This window comes from Echinops telfairi, unplaced genomic scaffold, assembly GCF_000313985.2.
Source record: "Echinops telfairi isolate 266 unplaced genomic scaffold, ASM31398v2 ScPeMD7_655;HRSCAF=1070, whole genome shotgun sequence".
Classification (NCBI taxonomy): domain Eukaryota; kingdom Metazoa; phylum Chordata; class Mammalia; order Afrosoricida; family Tenrecidae; genus Echinops; species Echinops telfairi.
The window spans coordinates 23,521,839-23,533,089 of record NW_022104553.1 but is presented as its reverse complement, the minus strand read 5'-3'; the positions used below and the strand labels follow the sequence as shown (position 1 = coordinate 23,533,089).

At 45.9% G+C, this 11,251-nt stretch overlaps 1 protein-coding gene across 4 annotated transcripts in view; it reads left to right on the top strand.

The window, feature by feature from the left end:
- Positions 1-5,739: 5,739 nt before the first annotated feature.
- The window catches only part of LOC101640704 (zinc finger protein 343-like), a 25,155-nt gene continuing 19,643 nt past the window's right edge, over positions 5,740-11,251 (top strand). For 2 of the 4 annotated variants that reach the window (XM_030886326.2, XM_045292480.1), the window contains exon 1: positions 5,740-5,962. The gene's annotated coding sequence lies outside the window, so the exon portion shown is untranslated. Of the gene's footprint in view, positions 5,963-6,133; positions 6,222-11,251 lie in introns of those variants that run through there. The other 2 variants (XM_045292483.1, XM_045292481.1) reach the window with 2 other exon arrangements.

The window sequence follows — 11,251 nt, the reverse complement described above, 5'->3', positions numbered from 1 at the left end:
ACGTCGGACAATGTAAGACATGACAAAATTATAATTTATAAATTATCAAGGGTTTATGAGAGAGGGGGGAGCGGGGAGGGAGGGGCAAAATGAGGAGCTGATGCCAGGGGCTTAAGTGGAGAGTAAATGTTTTGAGAATGTTGAGGGTAACACATGTACAAATGTGCTTTACACAATGGATGTAAGTATGGATTGTGATAAGAGTTGTATGAGCCCCCAATAAAATGATTAAAAGAAAATACCATGGCTGGGGTCAGGCCCACCTTAGTCCTCAAAGCAGCATCCTTGCTCTGTAGTACTTTACAGGGACCTTGTAGAGCACGTTTACTCAATGCTGCTTCTAGGAGCATTTGTTGTAGACACAAGTCAAGATAAAAATCCTTGACAACTTCAACCCTTTCTCCATTTATCATGACGTGACTATCGGTCCAACTGTGAGGGTTTTTTCCTTTCCACTGCGTTGTCATCTGTACGGAAGGCCGCGATCTTGATCTTCATCAGCAAGTGCCTCAAGCCCTCCCATCCAGCAAGCAAGCCTGTTGCGTCGACTGCAGAGTTGCTTGGTCAGGTTGGTCTGTGGGGTTCTTTTTGCGTTGCTCCTTTGACCCAGTTCACATTTCTTAACTGTCAGACATGCTGCCTGATGTATGCTGTCCCCAGCCAGCCATGGTTTAATATAATTTGCCAGGGCGTCCCAGTCAAAGTGACCACAGTCATGTAAGTGTTGGATTGTTGGGCCCACCAGAGCCTTGGGTAAGAGGATAGATAACTCCACCTTCAGTTTTCCTCCTTCCGTCTTCTTCCTAGGTAAAGTCTTTGTTCTCTACCTTGGCTAAATCAGCAAGTGTGGATTCAGACTTGAAACTGGACAGGCTTACCTGAGGAAGGAGGGCTTGGACTGTCGTACTTGAGCTGCTTGTTTGGCTGCTGGTCTGTTAGCATGAGAGCCACCACGGAGGGCCTTATCTGGTGCTCAGGCATGGGAAACTAGCACTGAAGGAAATATCATGAGGACTACATCCCTAACTTATATCAGAGGGAATCTGGAAAGCTGGTATTCCATGGCAGGAAAGTTAACTTAACTTTGGTAAGTTAGAGGTAAAGTCCAAGTACATGATCCTGCTTTAAAAATCACTCCCTATAGAAGCAGACATTACAGGGTTGCCGCATTAATTCATTGTTAAGTGAATTAAGCCAAGCACCAAGGGACAAGTACAACATGCATCTACCGAGGTAAGCTTAAAAAAAGCACAATGGACGTGAGGGAAAAACCACTAAATGCATAAATTCCCAGGGCGAGATCCAGGTGCTCAAGCAGGGGTCAGATGAAAATGGCAGCCAACTGCAAAGGAAGGGAAACGAAAAAAAGAGGATGAGGGTAGTGGGAGAATAAGGCAATAAGCCACCTATGTGGAGAGTATTTTTGATGTCTCCACTGGAACTGGAGTGAGGGCCCAGACCTCATCCTGGTGCTCCAACCCATGAGGGCAACGTCTCGGCGTGGAGGAGTGAACTGATAGAGAGGTCTGTGGGCAGCCCCAATCCCAGCTATGTTGACCCCCTCCCCAGAAAAATGCGCTACAGAGGACAACACTAAAGATATAGCCAGGGAGAGTGGCAGGTCTGATCAAACCACACGGGAGCCAACTAAGAGGGAGGGAAGGAGGGAGAGAGAAAGAGAGAGAGAGAGACAGAGAGAGAGAGAGAGAGCCACCTTGGGCACCAAGCCTCCAGGATGACATTCCTGCTGGGAGCAGCCAATACACAGAGGACTGTAGGGCTGGCCCCACCAGGAGACATGATGTCCCCTTACTGACCCACAGCGTTCCAGGGTTCAGCACTGGAGACACAGTTTGGGAATTGTGCCTGGTCTGTACCCCTCACCCTGGGGGTGGTGGGGGTGGCATGAAGGGAGTACAACCGAGCAGCAAGGGGAGTAAAACAACGAAGTCCCTGAGGAATCCCGAAAATAGAGATCTGACTCGGGAGGCAGAGTTTGGCATCTCATCAGATCTGATTGGAAAACATTCATAAGGATCAACAGACACCTGGAACTATTTATAGGCTTTTGTTCTCTCTCTTCTTCTGTCTATCTATCTATATAAGACAGACAGGATAAACAATCCCCAGGAGAAAACCACAGGACCAACTGTTCCAGGGAGGACATGGGAGAGGAGGAGGGGGGAAAGGGAGTGGGGAGCCAACAAACTCAGGGACAAGGAACCAACAAGAGATCTAATTTTAGATGAAGAGGAGGGCGTAGAATGCCTGGCGGGGTTTGACCAAATGCAATGTAGCCGAGAGGAATGATGGAGAGCCGAATGAAGGTCGAACATGACCGTGAGACAGAAGGAAAGTAAAAGGAAATGGAGGAAAGAACTAGGAGGCAAAAGACATTTATAGAGGTCTAAATATAGGCATGCATATATGTAAATATATTAATATATAACGACAGGGATATAAGTCTATGTACATATATTCATAGGTTAAGTATTAAGGTAGCAGACAGGGTCTGCAGGGTGGCCCCAATCCTAGATGCGTTGACCCCCTCCCCAGGAGAATGCACTGTAGAGGACAACACTGAAGATACACCCAGGGAGAGTGGCAGGTCTCTACCCAAGTCCTCCCTCAACACAAGAACCCTTTGTTCTAATAACCTGGCATTCTGTGATGCTCACCTTCCCAGCATGATTGCTGAAGACAAAACGGGTGCATAAGCAAAGGTGAAGAAAGCTAATGGCACCTGGCTATTAGAAGACATAGTGTCTGGGGTCTTAAAGGCTTGAAGTTAAAGAAGCGGCCATCTAGCAGGGACGCAACAAAGCCCACATGGAGGAAGCACACCAGTCTGTGTGATCATGAGGTGTTGAAGGGATATCAGGCAACAGAAGACCCAAAGCAAACAATCATATCGATGTGAATGAGGAGGGTTGGAGTGGAGACCCAAAGCCCATCTGTAGACAATTGGACATCCCCTCACAGAAGGGTCACAAGGAAGGAATGAGTCGACCTTGGTGCAGTATAGCACTGACAAAACACACAACATTCCTCTCTCTTTTTTAATTAATCATTTTATTGGGGGCTCTGACAAATCTTACAGCAATCCATAACTCAATTGTATTAAGCACACTTGCCATCATCATTTCCAAAATATTTTCTTTCTACTTGAGCCCTTGGTATCAGCTCCTCTTTCCTCCCCTCCTTCCCCCACCCCATTCCTATAGTTCTTTAATGCTTCCTCCACCCCAGAACCGTGACCCAGTTCTACCTTACAAATCCTGCTAGACCGGCGTATGTGCACTGGTACAGATAAGAGCTCTCGGCGCAGGGAATCCAGGACAGATAAAGCCCCCAGGAACAGCAATGAGAGCAGCGATACCATGAGGGGAGTGGGAAGTGGGAGGAGAAGGGGGGAGAAAGGGGGAACTGATGGAAATGATCAACGTATAACACCTCCCCACCCCACCCTGGGGGACGAATAACAGAAATGTGGGTGAAGGAAAACAGCAGACAGTGTAAGATATGAAAATAATAATAATTTATGAAGGATTCACAAGGGTGGGAGGGAAAAGAGAGGAGCTGATACCAAGGGCTCAAGTAGAAAGAAAATGCTTTGAAAATGATGGTGACAATGTATGCACACATGTGATCGATACAATTGATGTATGGATTGTGATAAGAGCTGTAAGGGCCCCAATAAAGTGATTTAAAAAGGACAGTTACTCATAAGAACATTCTCTGGCTTCTCAGAATCCGCATACGTGTATAGATCCTTTCCTGGAAGGAGGAGGGACCTTTGTCTGCTCTCTGCTGTACAGCAAGAGCCAACGTCAGACTTTTTTGTTCAGTTATCCTTTTCCTCATTTCTGCTAGAACACATCTTTTATAATGATCTAGTAACTCCCTTTCTCCCCTTATTTGGGTTCCACCTGGGGTCCCAGATAATTGGGGGGGGGGAGCTTGAAGAGCCAGTCCACTCTTATTTTATGATGGAAACATAATGTCGTTCAGAGAATGACAGACTTGGTGTAGCTGTAACTTAGTTGGGGATTCTGCATCGCGGTGACCCTGAGCTGACCCCCTTTAAGTTGTCTCGCAGTGTCCTGTGACAGGATCCAGGCATGAATTCTTGCTGGTATTAGCTAAGCCAATGCCCAGACTCTTATCTGAATGGTATGAATCTCCCAGGCTGCCTCCCTCCCCTCACCAGGAGCCAGGACCTGCATACTTGACCTATCTTTTGGAGGTTTAGGGTCCCCACGCATGGGAGCTCTGCCTCGTAACCTCTTTGTTCAAACAAAATGTTGTTTTTCTCAGCTTGTATTGTCATGCCAGCCAAGATTCATGTGTGTGTGTGTGTGTGTGTGGAAGAACTCTTTCCCTCAGCCTGGGTCTAGACACCCTGTGAGAACCGAGTGATGGGGAGTGGGGGACCATTGGGGGACGGATTGCCCCGTCACCTTCCCATGCATGTGAAAAAAAGAAAACAACTTTAAACTCTTTTGAATCTAAAACAAAACAAATCTTTTGAGTCTACCTGGTTTCTGTGATCTGGCCAGGTGACCAGGCATTAAGGGCCCACTCTGTGCCCACCGGACAACAAACCCGCAATTGCTTTAGCATTATAACTCCATTATAATAAAGTTAGAAAAAACAATATACTTTGATTAGCTGTGACGTAGCTAAAAATCATCCACAGCTGTGACCCTAAGCAAAACCTCCCCTAACTTGTCTCAAGAGTATCCTGTGATAGTGTCGAGGTACAAATCCTCATGGGGACCAGCTAAGCCAATGACCCAGTTCTTCATATGAGTATTAAGAATCACTCAGGCGTCCTTCCTCACTCCCCCGGCCCGCCCGCCCCCTCCCCGTTAAAAGCCAGCATCTGCACACCTGACCCGACTCCTGGAGCTTTAGGGTCCCTAAGTAATGGAAGCTCTGTAACGCGGCGATCTTTGTTCAAACAAAACTGTTTTCCCAGCTTGTGCCTGTCGTTCCAAGATGTGTGTCTGTCTGCGAAACAGAACACAACCGCTTCACGCAGCCTCGGTGTACGTATCCGGTGAGAACAAAGAGGCTTAGAGACCGGCATTTGGAGACAGGCTATCTCCTTTCGCTTTTCCCCTGCATGTGAAAATAAAACGTAGAATCTTCCTAATCGACCTGGTTTCTGTAATCCGGCGATGGTGCCCGAGCACTGGGGAGGCGGTCTGCGACATATTGGCCCCCAGGCGAAGGGATGTTTTCTTTTCTTTTAAAAAACCATTTCTTACTGGGGGCTCTTACAGATCTTCTAACAAACCCAGCCATCAATTGGTATCCAGCACCCTTGTCCACAGGTCGCCATCATCCTACAAACATGTTCTTTCTGCTTGAGCCCTTGGTATCGGCTCCTCCGTTTCCCCTCCCTCCCCCACCCTCGTGAACCCTTGATAAATTATGCATTATTATTCATTACTATTATTTTCGTAGCTCACATTGTCCGCCGTTCCCCTTCGCCCTGGTTTCGGTTATTCGTCCCCCTGGGGGTGGGGTGGGGGTGGGTCTGCAGCAGCCTGGCAGTGGGTTCCCCCCTCCCCCTCCTCCCGTCCCGGTATCGCTGCTCCCATCCTGGTCCCCAGGGGTTTATCTGGCCTAGATTCCGTGTGCCGAGAGCTCTTATCTGCCCCGACGCACACACTCCGGTCGAGCCGGATTTGTTAGGTAGAACTGGGTCATGACAGTGGGGGGAGGAAGCGTTGAAGAACCGGGGGGATGTGGCCTGTGTCGTCAGTGCTATAGGGCACCCTGGGCTGAGTCGTCCCTTCCCAGTGACCCTCCGGCGAGGGCATGTCCAATTGTCTACCGATGGGCTTGGGGTCCCCGCCCCGGCCCTCCTCCGACCACCGATGTGACCGCGCGTTGGGGATCTTCGGGTAAGCCGATCCCTGCTCGCCCAGGAGCCTTTTCGGGGAGCCTGCAGGTAAGCGGAGAAACCCCAGCCGGGGCACTTTCCCCGCCTGCCGGGTCGCGGCCGGCGGGGGAGGGGAGCCCCGAGACCTCTGGCCACGGCCCCCGGGCCCCTTAACCCTTGCGGGTGCGGCTGCCGCTCCGCCACCCCTCCCCAAGCGCTTCCACCCGGGACTCGGGATGCTGAGCCTCGGGTCTGGCCGCGCTGCTGCGGAAGGACACCCCTCCGCTGTCTGTCTGTCAAGGTGACACAGAGCCACGGGCCAACCTAGGTAAGCCATCTGCCTCTGGCTCGGTCGGCCTGAGCACCGACAAGAAACGTGCAAATCCGGTTTCTTGGGGGGCTACAGCTGCTTTGTTAGAGGGGTCTCAAGCGCGGGGGGCGGCAGTAGGGCTGTCAGTTCATCCACGGTTGGTGCCAGGTGGGAGAGACCTGCCTGTCGTCTGTGGGCTAGTTTAAGATCGGCCATTTGTTTGGCGACAGGTTTCTTTCCTGGGACCCAGCCACCAGTGGCAGAACTATGTATCTATAGTTCCATATAGATATAGATAGTTCTTTAAATATATATACAGTTCTTGAAATATAGCTAGTTCTTTAAATATATACATAGTTCTTTAACTACATATATATTTGGGGATTTCTCTCCTGCGGTCGGAAGTTTAGTGACTGAGAGATCAGCTTGCCAGCCTTTGGAGAAGTGGTCCTTTGTCTTAAAGCGCCAGCGGTCAGGCTAAGCTTCCCTTTTAGAAGCGAGCCGGGGCCTTGCCCCTTTAAGAGGCGCAGGCTTATCTCACTTTCTCCGTTTAGAACCAGAAAGAAAAAAAGGGGGGAGGGTTGGGGGGAGAGGGGGAGTTCAACCACTTAGTTTGAATTTTACAACCTCACAAACCGTGGGAAGCAGTTTCTGCTTTATCCCAGAGGAGTTAAAACCAACCTGATTACCAACCAAGTGTAAGTCTCAATGTAGAAACTTTAACGAATCTAATTAGGATAGGAAAAAAATTAATTAACCTCGATTGGACGCCATTTCAGTAGTGTCCGGTAGTGCATAAATAGTTTTAAGCTTTCAGAAAGAATCTGCTAATGTTACAATTAAATTAATAAACATTGTGATAATTAAGAATATAGTGAATATATAGATCTGTACACAGATAGATCCACTCAAGAGCTGATTCAGTTTTCTTCATTATAAAGAATGATTGTAAGAGGTATACAAAAACAATTAGCCAAAGAATTCATTGTTAAATGTAACTGAAACTCCACCTGTCTGACTGAAAGTCTCATTAATAATATTAACACAGAATTGAGTTTCAGGCCACAAAGAAAAAGGTTTGCTTATTGCTAGGTTAGCAATCCAATTCATTCTTGGAATGATCTGGCTTCCAGCTGGAGGGTTGATTGGATTTAGCAAACCACATGGTCTCAGCAAGAACTGAAGCTCCAGCCTTCTGGAGTTTGGCCTTGGGAAGGACCACTTGAAACTACCTACCCATGGGGTCATTAAGACATACCGGAGGGCTGTTTGAACATCAAAGGAACCCTGGTGGCATAGTGTTTCCGAGGTGGGTTGTGATTTCCTCCCAGAAAGGCTTTCAGAGTCTCAGAGCATCACAGGGACACTTCTTCTCTGTCCTTTACCGTAGAGGTCTGTATGAGTCCGCTTCAACTGGGCGGCAGTGAGGTCAAGCATCATGTATGTTGGAGATGCTGTTTTGTCTGGATGCTGTAATAAATGTCTAGCTGGTGAGTGTCTTATAATAGGTATGGTTTTAATTGCCAGCTAGTTTCTTTGGGACTTAACGGCTTGCCTCTAGGTTTGATTGGGATTTGCCTTTTGACTCGGTGCCTTTTCAGACTCGTTGATCTTCCTGGGTTTAAAATGTGTGTAGTGCATTGACTTAGTAAGGTGTAACTTTCAAGGTGCGAGACTCCGTGAGAGGCCCAAGGAGGAAACACAATATAACCTGGACTGAGGGGCAGGAGGGAGGACAGAATGATGGCTGGTTATTTGAGTGTGTGCATTTTGTTTTGTTTTGAGAAGGAAAGATAGAATAGTCTTAACCAAAATTTCCAGCAGAAAATAAACGATATTAGACTTATTTTAACACACACACACATACACAACCCCCCCTAATATCTTACATTAAAACCCACAACTCCAGAGAAGAGCCCGCAGCCTGCACACCTCACTCATAGCTGGCGCTCCTAGCGGTGCCTTCTGCTCCAGACTCCTTGCACCTCTTCAGAGCTAAGCAAGGGCCAACCTGACTTAAGCTCTCCAGAGATGACCCAGCAGCTTGACTGTGACCTGGAGACCTTTGAGAACAAAGCAGCATCTACCCTCGCCAACTTTACCAAGTACCTCTCAGCCCTGCAAGGTTTCAGGAAGCCCTGCGCCCAGCCATGCAGGTGGAAGAGCAGGCCAGCAAACAAATCAGCAAGACACAGCCCCGGTGATGACTGCAAATAAATGTGGAAATAATGGAAGTCTCCCACAAACTTTTTGAAGCCCCCTTGTATATCGATCACACAACTTTTGCCTGTTCTGTTAGTTACAGGTTTAAGCCATATTGACAGCAATGACAAGAATATGTTTGCAAGCTAACATTCCATGATCCTTGTCGTTTTTCCATGACCCCTACCCTCCACCCCCACTTTCTCTATACTGACCCTAGGAACCACTAATAAACTTTGATATCTATAACCACCCGCCCCCCCCCCCCCCCCCCACCAACGCTTTGAACTGAATGTCTGCCCATGCCAGGCTGTGAAAAATAGTAGAAGCCGATTGAGGGCATGTAGTGAGTCTCAGAAAGTGAGTGAAAGTACACTTTGCTCGGTTGCAGAAAACGAGAGGAAAGGAAAAGATGGAAAACCTATGTGGTGTTGAGTAAATTTTTCTGGGAATAAAGAGAAAAAAATTACTCGTGGCGTAGAGAAAAGCTGTAAATCGCCGCAAGATAATGCAGGCTTGTACGTTCTAATCACAAATGCAAAGGTTTCTATTCGGTGTGTTTGGCCAATGGAAGTAAAGTTGAGAAAAGATTGCAAATAAATCATCCCAACAATTTCTTCATCATCCAGAAAGTTGTGTTGACTAAAGGTTAGTGGTATTTGCAACTTTAAATGTAACACTTTGAGATGTTTCCTTTTTTAATGGACTTTGCTTAGTTTTCACTAGCCTATGAATTTCCCACTTCTATCTTTTTAAATTACATGTATTTATGTAACTTTTTGTAACTTAACCATAGCCATGTCAAGCTTTGTCATTTATAGATAAACTTTTGCTTTGTAGACCCTCTGAGACCCTTAATTCCTGGAAGACAGTGAACCATATTGGACTTATTAAAAAATATATATCCTAAGTTAAAACCCACAAATCTAAATAAAGATTTCCAGAACTTTGGAAGGTGACAAAATTGCAAATTAGAACTAGTCCAAAATTTGCCAAGAATAAAAGCAAGCTACTAAACACATTCACTGCTTCTATAAGTTCCATATGTAAAACTCTGGTGGCATTTTAAAGCTATCCTCTGTATGTAATAACTATTTTTATTCACTTTTCCTAGATGGTTGATCTCTGAGAGGTTTCAAATATCATGACTTTCAGGGCTCAAACTTCTATTGGCATATTTAATAAATTCATAAAATAATAGAGAAGCTGGTAAAGTTAGCACTACAGGTTGTGAGATAAAACAACAGTAAAAGCTCCTAAGTTCTTTGTTTATACACAACCTGAAGCTTGTCAAAAAAATATTTTATTGGGGGCTCTTACAGCTCTTCTTACCGTCCATACATCAATTCTATCAAGCGAACTTGTACGTAGATTGCCATCATCATTTAAAAAACATTATCTTTTCTATTTGAAGCCTTTGATATCAGCTTTTTATCCCCCTCCCAACCTCGTGAGCCTTTAATAAATTAAAAAAAAATATATATATATATATATTCATATCTTAAACCGTCGCTGTGACCCTTCATGCACATTTCTGTTATTCATCCCCCTGGGGTGGTGGTGGTTACACATCCATCATTGTTATCAGTTCCCCTTCCTCCCCTTCTCCACCCATCTTCCCCAAACCCTCATGCTATCGCTACTTCTGTTACTGTTTCTGCGGGGTTTATCATGTCCTGGATTCTGTGTCGAAGGCGAAGGCTCTTATCTGTACTATTGTAAATATTCCAGTCTAGCCAGATTCTTGAGGTGGAGTCGGGGTTACGGTAGTGGGTGGAGGAAGCATCAAAGACCCAGAGGAATGCTGTGTGTTTCCTTGCTGCTCTCCTGCACCCTGACAACTCGGGATGACCCAATAGTTGCCATTTTCATGTTTGCTTGTTTTGTTTTCTTTTGTGCTGTCTCCGTTCTGAAGACCAATAGCTTCCCCCTTTACTTTGTGTCTAACGTTGATTGTTTTCTGAAACAGTGCTCTGTCATTTAAGTTTTAGATCTGTACAAGTGAACTTTTATGGATTTGAGTCTGAAAAGCTTTACAGGCATTTAGATTCTTTATCATTAACTAGGTTACTATTGTTCTGAAAAATACCAAATGTCCTGCAGAGGTTGATTTACATTATGTCTCCATCTGCCGCTAAAGTGGACCACAACTATATGGATACCTTAGTTGTATGAATGAATCTTGAACTTACACTTGGTCTAAGCCCTAACCTAAGAACAATTTGTTCTCATGATGTGACTGCTCAATACTCACCCCCACCCCGGTGCATGGATCCCTGACGATGTCATTGTATAGCAAAGCGTGGTGAAGAAATCAGATGGTGCCCAGCAATCAAGAAAAAATAGCGTCTGGAGTCTTGAAAGTTTGTCCTAAAACAAGGAGCTATCTAAGTAAAGTGCCAACCAAGTCCACACAGAAGAAGCACAGCAGCCTGTGTGGTCCAAGGATCGGTATTAGTATAATTCACAGGCAGAAAGAAAAATTGTATTTGAGCTCCTCACATTCCGAGTACTTTAAAACGTTTTTACAGTGAAGCACAAGATCTATTGCAAAGTTCTCACAAATATTGGGATCCTACTGAGTTTCTTCTGATCATCAGCCATGAATATTTCCATCCTACAGATCTCATAGATGCAAACAAAATTAAAATGAGATGTGGGGATATGATGGGGGGGACTTTAAAAGTCAACCTGCTATTATTTTGCGATGGAAATATGTGGTTTAAAAAAGTATATGCTGTGTTTAGCTGTAATTTAGCAAGAAATCCTCCATTGCTGTGACCCTGAGCTAAACCCCGCTGACTTGTGTCATATAGTATCCAGTGATAGTGTCTAGGCAGGAATTC